Source organism: Atractosteus spatula, chromosome 11 (assembly GCF_055471065.1).
Source record: "Atractosteus spatula isolate fAtrSpa1 chromosome 11, fAtrSpa1.hap1, whole genome shotgun sequence".
Lineage (NCBI taxonomy): Eukaryota > Metazoa > Chordata > Actinopteri > Semionotiformes > Lepisosteidae > Atractosteus > Atractosteus spatula.
Genome location: NC_142716.1, coordinates 1,893,207 through 1,900,624, shown reverse-complemented (window position 1 = coordinate 1,900,624; position 7,418 = coordinate 1,893,207).

The following is a 7,418-nucleotide window of genomic DNA, read 5'->3' as shown; positions in this document are numbered from 1 at the left end:
GTGGGTAATCCACTAGCAGACACTGGTAACGTTACTGGGATCTCGGGGACACGGCGGTCGGATTGCGAGGGAATGAAGGCTACATTAGTAAATACACGCTGCGGAGACGGGAGGTGTGGCGTTACAGATCGAACAGAGATTTCAGGCTCTGGAACTAAGACTAGAGGAATCAGAATTCTCTGGATGTATACTGGTCAGGCTAATCAACACAAATGAACATGCCAGAGGTACACTGTTACACACGGTAGACCACCAGAATCAGATAATAATGAGAGCTGAACGTCCTGTAATGACATGAATAACGCGTGTGCATAAGCAGAAGCGTTTTTTTTTATGGGAAGTCATGGCACGTACACTGGGGAAAGACGACAGCAAGGCGACCTGCAGAAACAGAATTGGCAGACCGAGTTCATGACTGCTTGGGACACCTGTAGGGGAAAGGTGATATCCATCTCGTCTCCTCCGGCAAGACACAATTTCAAGAAACCAGACTTCGGAGGAATAAGACAGGGTGTAACAGCAGTAACGTGGGACAGGGTGGATATGGGAAGAGTGGAGGGCGGATGGCAAAAGTTTAAAAACATTCTGCTTCTATTGCAGAACAGATCTGTCCTAAAAGCCAGGACATCGAAAGCTAATAATGGTGTGCCAATGGTTACCAAATCAATAAGAAAGGTTATAAGGGAAAAGAAAACTAGGATACCGTTAAAGCGAAAGAGATGCCAGAGAATTGCAGGCACGGGTTAACAAAGATATGAGGAAAAGCCAAGAGACATCAGAAAGGAATATTGCAGTGGAGGCTAAAATAAATAAAAATTTCTTCTAGAACTCTAGTATTGACACAAGTCCCAAAATGACTGGTGGTAGGCATTTGGGAAATGTGTGTGTTTGGATTAAAATTGGATTATAGCTGGTCAACCTGACATGTTTGCAGTCAAAAACCTGTCTTTGAAGTAGGAAATGAAATTCAAAAAAGATTTAGATCAAATTCAAGAATGGAAGAAAACACTTGGCAGATTATGATTAATGGAAAGTGGAAAATATTTACATACAGGTAGCAAAAACAGAAATTCTAGATATAAAATTGGAAACATGGGTAGAAGAATCTACTTATTTCTAGATGCAATAAAAGGCCAAATGTACGGAGATCTACAGTTAAAAACATATATTTTAAATCAAGGGATATTAAAATTCAATAATTCACTATTAAGACCTCATTTAGAATAAGGTGTACAATTTTGGTGACCACGTTATAGACAAGATATTACTGCTGTCCCAGTGCTTAAGGGGCTGTCCCGCACTGACAGGCTGAAGAAACCCGAGCTCGTCTGTCTCGGACAGGGCAGAACATGAGGAGACCGGATACAAATATTCACAATCCTCAAAGACACGGGCAGTGTCAGCCCAGCAGAACTCTTCAGAACAAACAGCGAAACACAACCCAGAGGACACAAGTGAAACTGAGAACAGGAGGCACAATGAGACCAGCCTGTCACCAGTGAAGCGTCTCATCTCAGTGGTCCCTTTCCCTTGGACTCTGATCTCAGGTGTAGTTCTGGATGTGGCTGGGGAGTTCAGTGCAGTCAAGCCTCATTTGTTATAAAATGCAGTTTATAAATACATACTAGGCTTATGATGATGTGCATAAATTAAACACTTGTATAGATGGGAATATAAGAAAGAATCAAGAAAGTGCAGCATTGGAGTCATTTTAAAAATAGTCGCAGTTGATGTAAATGATAAACATAATATTTTCATCTCTTCAGAAAGCGTTTTGAAGAGAGGTGTATTCTTTGTCAACTATCGCAGGCATTCAGCCACCTCACACGAATGGATTCCTTCACTAAAGCTGTTCCCTCACCTGACTCATTAGTCCAGCATATCTTTGCATATCATTGTGGCTGATAAGCATGTTTCAGAAGCTGTGTTTATCATACAGTGAAGAAGTGTTAAAATTTTAAGTGAAAATGTAAAGCACATACAGTGACTCTTCACATTTTTCAATAATTGTTGGACAAAAACATTTTTACCACAAGGAACTAAAATTATTCCTAAGTAGCCTTGTGATGTCATCGTTCACTTGTTCTTCATGAAAGGCCCCAGCGTTGCATGGTGAAACCATAGCTCTGTGTTTGACTTGAGTGTTTGGACGTTTACTTAAACTCTAGCCATTTTCTCTGCTCCATTTTTTCAAGATACTAGTAAAAGGGACACCCTTTTCCAAATGTAACGGGGTGTTGTTGAATAAAAGTGCACGCTTCTGGAAAGCAAGTGCTAAAACACAGCAGGGATGAAGGGGGTCGTGCAGTGTCGGTGCCCAGAATCTGATCCTGTGTCTAGTCCCTCTAGACTCACCAGAGTATGGCTCCCTGCATTCCAGAGTTTGACTTAACATCTCCCTCAGTCGGCTTCTGTCTGGTCTTTCCTTCCGAGGCCTTGAACATGGAATCATTGTCACCTACAGAAGGCCCGTGAAATGCTTGCAGCTAAAATTAAACTGTGCTATCAATTTTTCACATCGTGCCGCAGGGCCAGCACGGCTGCACTTAGCCTGAGTAGTTTACATGTTGGCACCTGCCCGCATGCTATTGTATCTAAGAGGAACCTGCTTTAATCTCGTTTCAAACACTGTCCCCGGCCAGCACAAGAAAAATTAACTGTAAAGGGAATCTGGCCAAATAAATATTTACAGTGAGGCTTTTGAAACGCTGGATGTGCCAGCGCCTATTACTCAGCTGCAATGAGTCCAGTTTGTCTGTTTTTACAGCCACTTCTTTTTATCACAGGGTGGCAAATTCAGTGCCACCTTTAAGTGGAGTTGAGTAGGACCAGGCATTATGGGTTCCAATGCACAGCATGTTTAAACTATATGTTAAACTAACCCTAAACCTCACGAAGATGAAAGTGTTAGCACTAATCCCACTGAAAAGCCTAGGTATACAGTGCATATGTTACTTGTCATTAATCCCATAAGATCTCCAAAACTCTGGGTTTTTTGTACTTCTTCTTCACCTTAAGTTAAGACACAAGTTAAAGATTACTCACACGGGGAGAAGGGGGTGAATATCTGGACATTAGCGTTACCTTGGGGCTGTGGTGTGGCCGTTAGCATTTTCCAGGTCAAGGGTTCAGACTGGAGTTGGCATGTTCTCTCACTGGGTGCTCCCAATTCCTCCACCTCCCAAAGACACACTGGTATGACAGTTGACTTTTTTTCCCACTGCCCCAATCCCGACGGAGGGCTGTCCCGTGTTTTACTGTTCCCCTGTTTACTGTTTCTTTCCAGACAGGCTCTGGCTTGCTCAGAGCCTCTCCAGGAGAGACGGCGCACTGTGTCAGACATACAGGAGCACCGTGCAACAAGCACTGCTTGATTTGGGGTTGTGGGGATGCTCTTCATGTTCACATTATCTATCTGCCCCATAGTCTGCACAATAAGAGTCTCCCTCAGTGGAATCTTCATCGTGCCTATGCTTCCAAGTCCTTTGCTGAATAACTTATGGGTTTAATTAGATAAATGCAAAGTTTACCCAGGTAGCACTTGATAATGTATTGGTGAAGAAAGCAGAGCTTGTGGAATGGCATTGCAGGTGCACACTCCCTGATCGCCCACTGGAAAAGGAATGACAATATGAACCTTTAGTGTCTTTCTTTCCTTATATACAGGATCGTGGTTTGTCTGGCCATCCTGGAAAGTCATGTGGCAATGGTTAAAAAGAAAAACCGGCTGTTTCATTTTAACACGGTAAATGAGAGCTCAGATCTTTGTCATCAAGACAGAACCTGAGTGCAATCTGATATTCCAAGTCCATTGATCTCGGGCGACGTGCAGGTGATGTGAATGTTAAATGTCCAGGCTTGCCTGCTGGAGCTCAAAGTGTTCAGGAAAGTCCAAGTCAAGTGTGTGAAGCCCCTTCTGGGGAAGGGGAAAGCCCTGCTGCTCTGCTGCTCGCTCAGAGAGGTGCACCTGGATGGAGCACTCGCTTAGTATTTGGACTTCTTCCAGGGATGTCTGGATGCAAACTGGACATTCAGTAATGTAATTTATTTGAAAAGTCACGTACCTCTAGAGGTGAAGAACTTTTATCGCCCTACTCCCCACCTTGCAACCTCCGCTCTTCAAATTCTGCCTTCCTTACTGTCCCCCAAGCCCGTCTACATTGTATGGGCGACAGGGCCTTCTCCTGCTATGCCCCCAAGCTCTGGAACTCTTTGCCCAAGGATATCAGAGAGTCACCTTCTCTAAACTCCTTCAAATCCAGACTCAAAACCTTCTTCTTCAGAAAAGCCTTTACTGAACTGGTTCCATTCTTCACCCCTCTACTCTTCTTAATACCACCTTCCACGGTCTCCTCTATTGTTATTGTTGTATTGTTGTAATTATAATTGTGTCCTATCTTGTGAAATCTTCTTATTTATTGTTGTAGTCTTCTTATTTATTGTTATTGTCATCCTGTAAAGCGCTTTGAGAAGCCACCTTTAAAGGCGCTATATAAAATAAAGTTTATTATTATTATATATTATTATAAAGACAGGATTGTCATGTCTCTCACACACAGGAGACACTGGTTAGTGAATATTATTTCTTAATGACTTTTTCCATGCTTTAACAGAGCGTTTGCATCACTGGGATAATGAACTGGGGTGCTGGAAAGCGGACTGGGGAGTGAGGAGCAAGCGTGTCATGATGGCTTATTAGTGTTATTACATTCTCTATGGAAGAAGCAGAACGCAGTGGGGGACTGAGGGGGAAATGTAAACTTAGCAGACCCTTAGCCAGGGGGCGAGAGTCCGGAACAGCAGATTTGCGTGACGTTATTTACAAATGGGCTCCAAGCTAATGGGAAGACATGGGAGGGAAGAGCTAGCAGCAGCAGCAACAGTACACTACAAGAGGACATATCCCAGTATCCATGACTGAGGGTGAAGCGAGCCGAAAAACTGGAATGAATCACCTAGCAGTATCCCAGCCGGGAGAGGAGGGGGGGGGCCTTTCAGTCACTGTGGAGTTTTACAAAAAAAAAATGAGGCCAGCAGAAACTGTGGAATGTAGCGGCGCGAGTAACGATGATTGATACTGACAGGGCTGCTTTCATGTTGCAATATCCCCTTGCCACCAGCTGCGAGATGGAAAGAAAGCACTCTCTGGAATTCACAGCGCTCGCCCCGAGTAATCCCCCACTCTCCTGCTGCGGACGTGAATGGATGGCTCTGGATATGCCGGAGCGGAAAGGGGGGAGATGGGATGATTTCTCAAGTAGCCACCCCCCCGTATCCCAGAGGGTAGCTGATACAAAGAACAGCCCCCTCCTCCCCTCCCCACCTCCCACAGCGTTGTTGTAGTGACTCGAACGGAGGCCTGTGGAGATGCCTGCCTTTGAACAACAACATTTATACTGGCCCCCGTTACCCCACACACCTCCAGAGCCCCATGTACAACGATCGCTGCTAGGACCCCCCCCCCATTCAATTCAAATCCAACTCTCTGGGACAACACAAGCTTCCCACTGAAACTGCTTAAGAGGAGCAGTTTAATTGGGCCCCAGGACACAGAACACCCTGTCCCAGCAGGAAGGAGAATTCTCTCACTGTCCTGTGTTTGGAGTCACCATATTACTTATGTAGGTATGAACACGTGTGTGAAAATAGACTTTGCAATGATTAATGAGAGATTTAATTTACAGTTAGTCTTGTTCCTTGTGAGATTTGAAGGGAAGTGAAATCTATTATAATTTGTTGTGGGGATCAGCTTTCTTCAATTACAAAGCCCATAGGGCTTTCAAGCCCAAACTGTCTCAACACACGCACACACAAAACACATAAGTGTCCTGGACGGCACAACAGCTACACACCTTCGAAACACGGCTCTTTTTTTTTGCAACTTTAATTTAGAAATGCGGCTCTTTAAATAGAGACTCACAGAACAAAACAGCTTCCTGCACGAGCTTGTTGAGAGTGATTGCACTTGGGGTTGCAGTCTGTGTTTGGTATGCTTATCACGAATGTGGTACCAATTAAAAGGAGAAAAAAGAAATTGATTCCAAATGTGCTTTGACATTTTTTAGAGAATGCTTTTCAAAGGAGTCTTCATTATATCTCAAGGACTCCCCCAGGCTGGAAATATTCGTCAGCTGTCTCAAGCATTAAATTCTCCTTGCCAAATGCTCAAGACTTAAGTTTTTTTTTGCACTATAAACATCTGATACTTCACTAAAACACTGAGCGACTCTCACAGGAAAACCTGTCATGTGCCCCAGTCTTCACACAGAGCTGATGGAGAGCATTTGCTGTACTGAGCACCATCTCTATGCCAAAGAGAAGCCCGCTGCAAAAACAGCTAATTTCGCTGCCTGCTAAAAAAAAAAATACATTGCTATCAATTATTAATCGCTGGTGCCAGAGCCTTGTGGAACTGAGTCAGAAAAGGAAAGGCTTTTATCTCTCCTTACATCTCTCTGAGGCAAAGCTACTCAAACCAGGCTTTTCATTTAATTGATCCCAGTTGGAAGATATGACTGTAAACGTGCTCTCAGTTAAGCTTCTCTGTCAGCTCCCCAGACTTGAAGCAGCATGCAGCAACAAGAACACGAACGTTACTTCACTACGGATCAGGCAAGCGAGGGGGAAGAAGCATTCGTCATGGGAATGCTTAACTCAGCTGCTTTTGATCTCCCTGTTTCTCAGACCGCATCCTTGTAATTGTTTGCGGAAAACCGTGATACCAGACGCGGCTCTAGCTACAACAGCAGCGCCCCCCTGTGGTCACTAACGAAGCTGCAAGAACCCACACTGGATTGCCTGCATGTTTGTGGCATCTGGTATCGAGCAAAGGAAATCTGTTGGATGGGTTTGATTTCCTGTCCCACCTACAGATTCCACGTGTACATTTTGTAATTAGGGTTTTCAAAATATCAAAAGGGTTGTGCAAAATGCACCAAAACAGTAAAGGAAATTATAACACCCACCCACCTGAAAAATATTCAAGTAGCTTAGTCAGGAAGCTGATTACAGGTCACAGCATGTTCACGTAGGTTTCCTCCAGGTTCTCCGGTTTCCTCCCACAGTCCAAAGACACGTTAACTGGTTTCTGGCAAGACTGGTCCGGGCGTGAGATTGTTTGTCTTTCTTGCGATAGACTAGCGTCCCATCCAGAGTGAACCCTGCCTTGCACCCACTGCTTGCTGGGATAAGCTCTGTCTCTCCCACTACACTGCATAAGAAGACGCGAGTAAAAAAAACTGATAGATTTATGTTCGATGAGTCTTTAAAATTCTCATTTCTCAATTGAGAATGATGAATTTAAGTCAGACTAAAATTCGGGGAGTCGGGGGCATGAGATTTTAGCAGCATGTTATTTTAAACTCTAAGCAGAGGCAGCAAACAGTTATGAAATACATTATACACTCATCACAATTCAC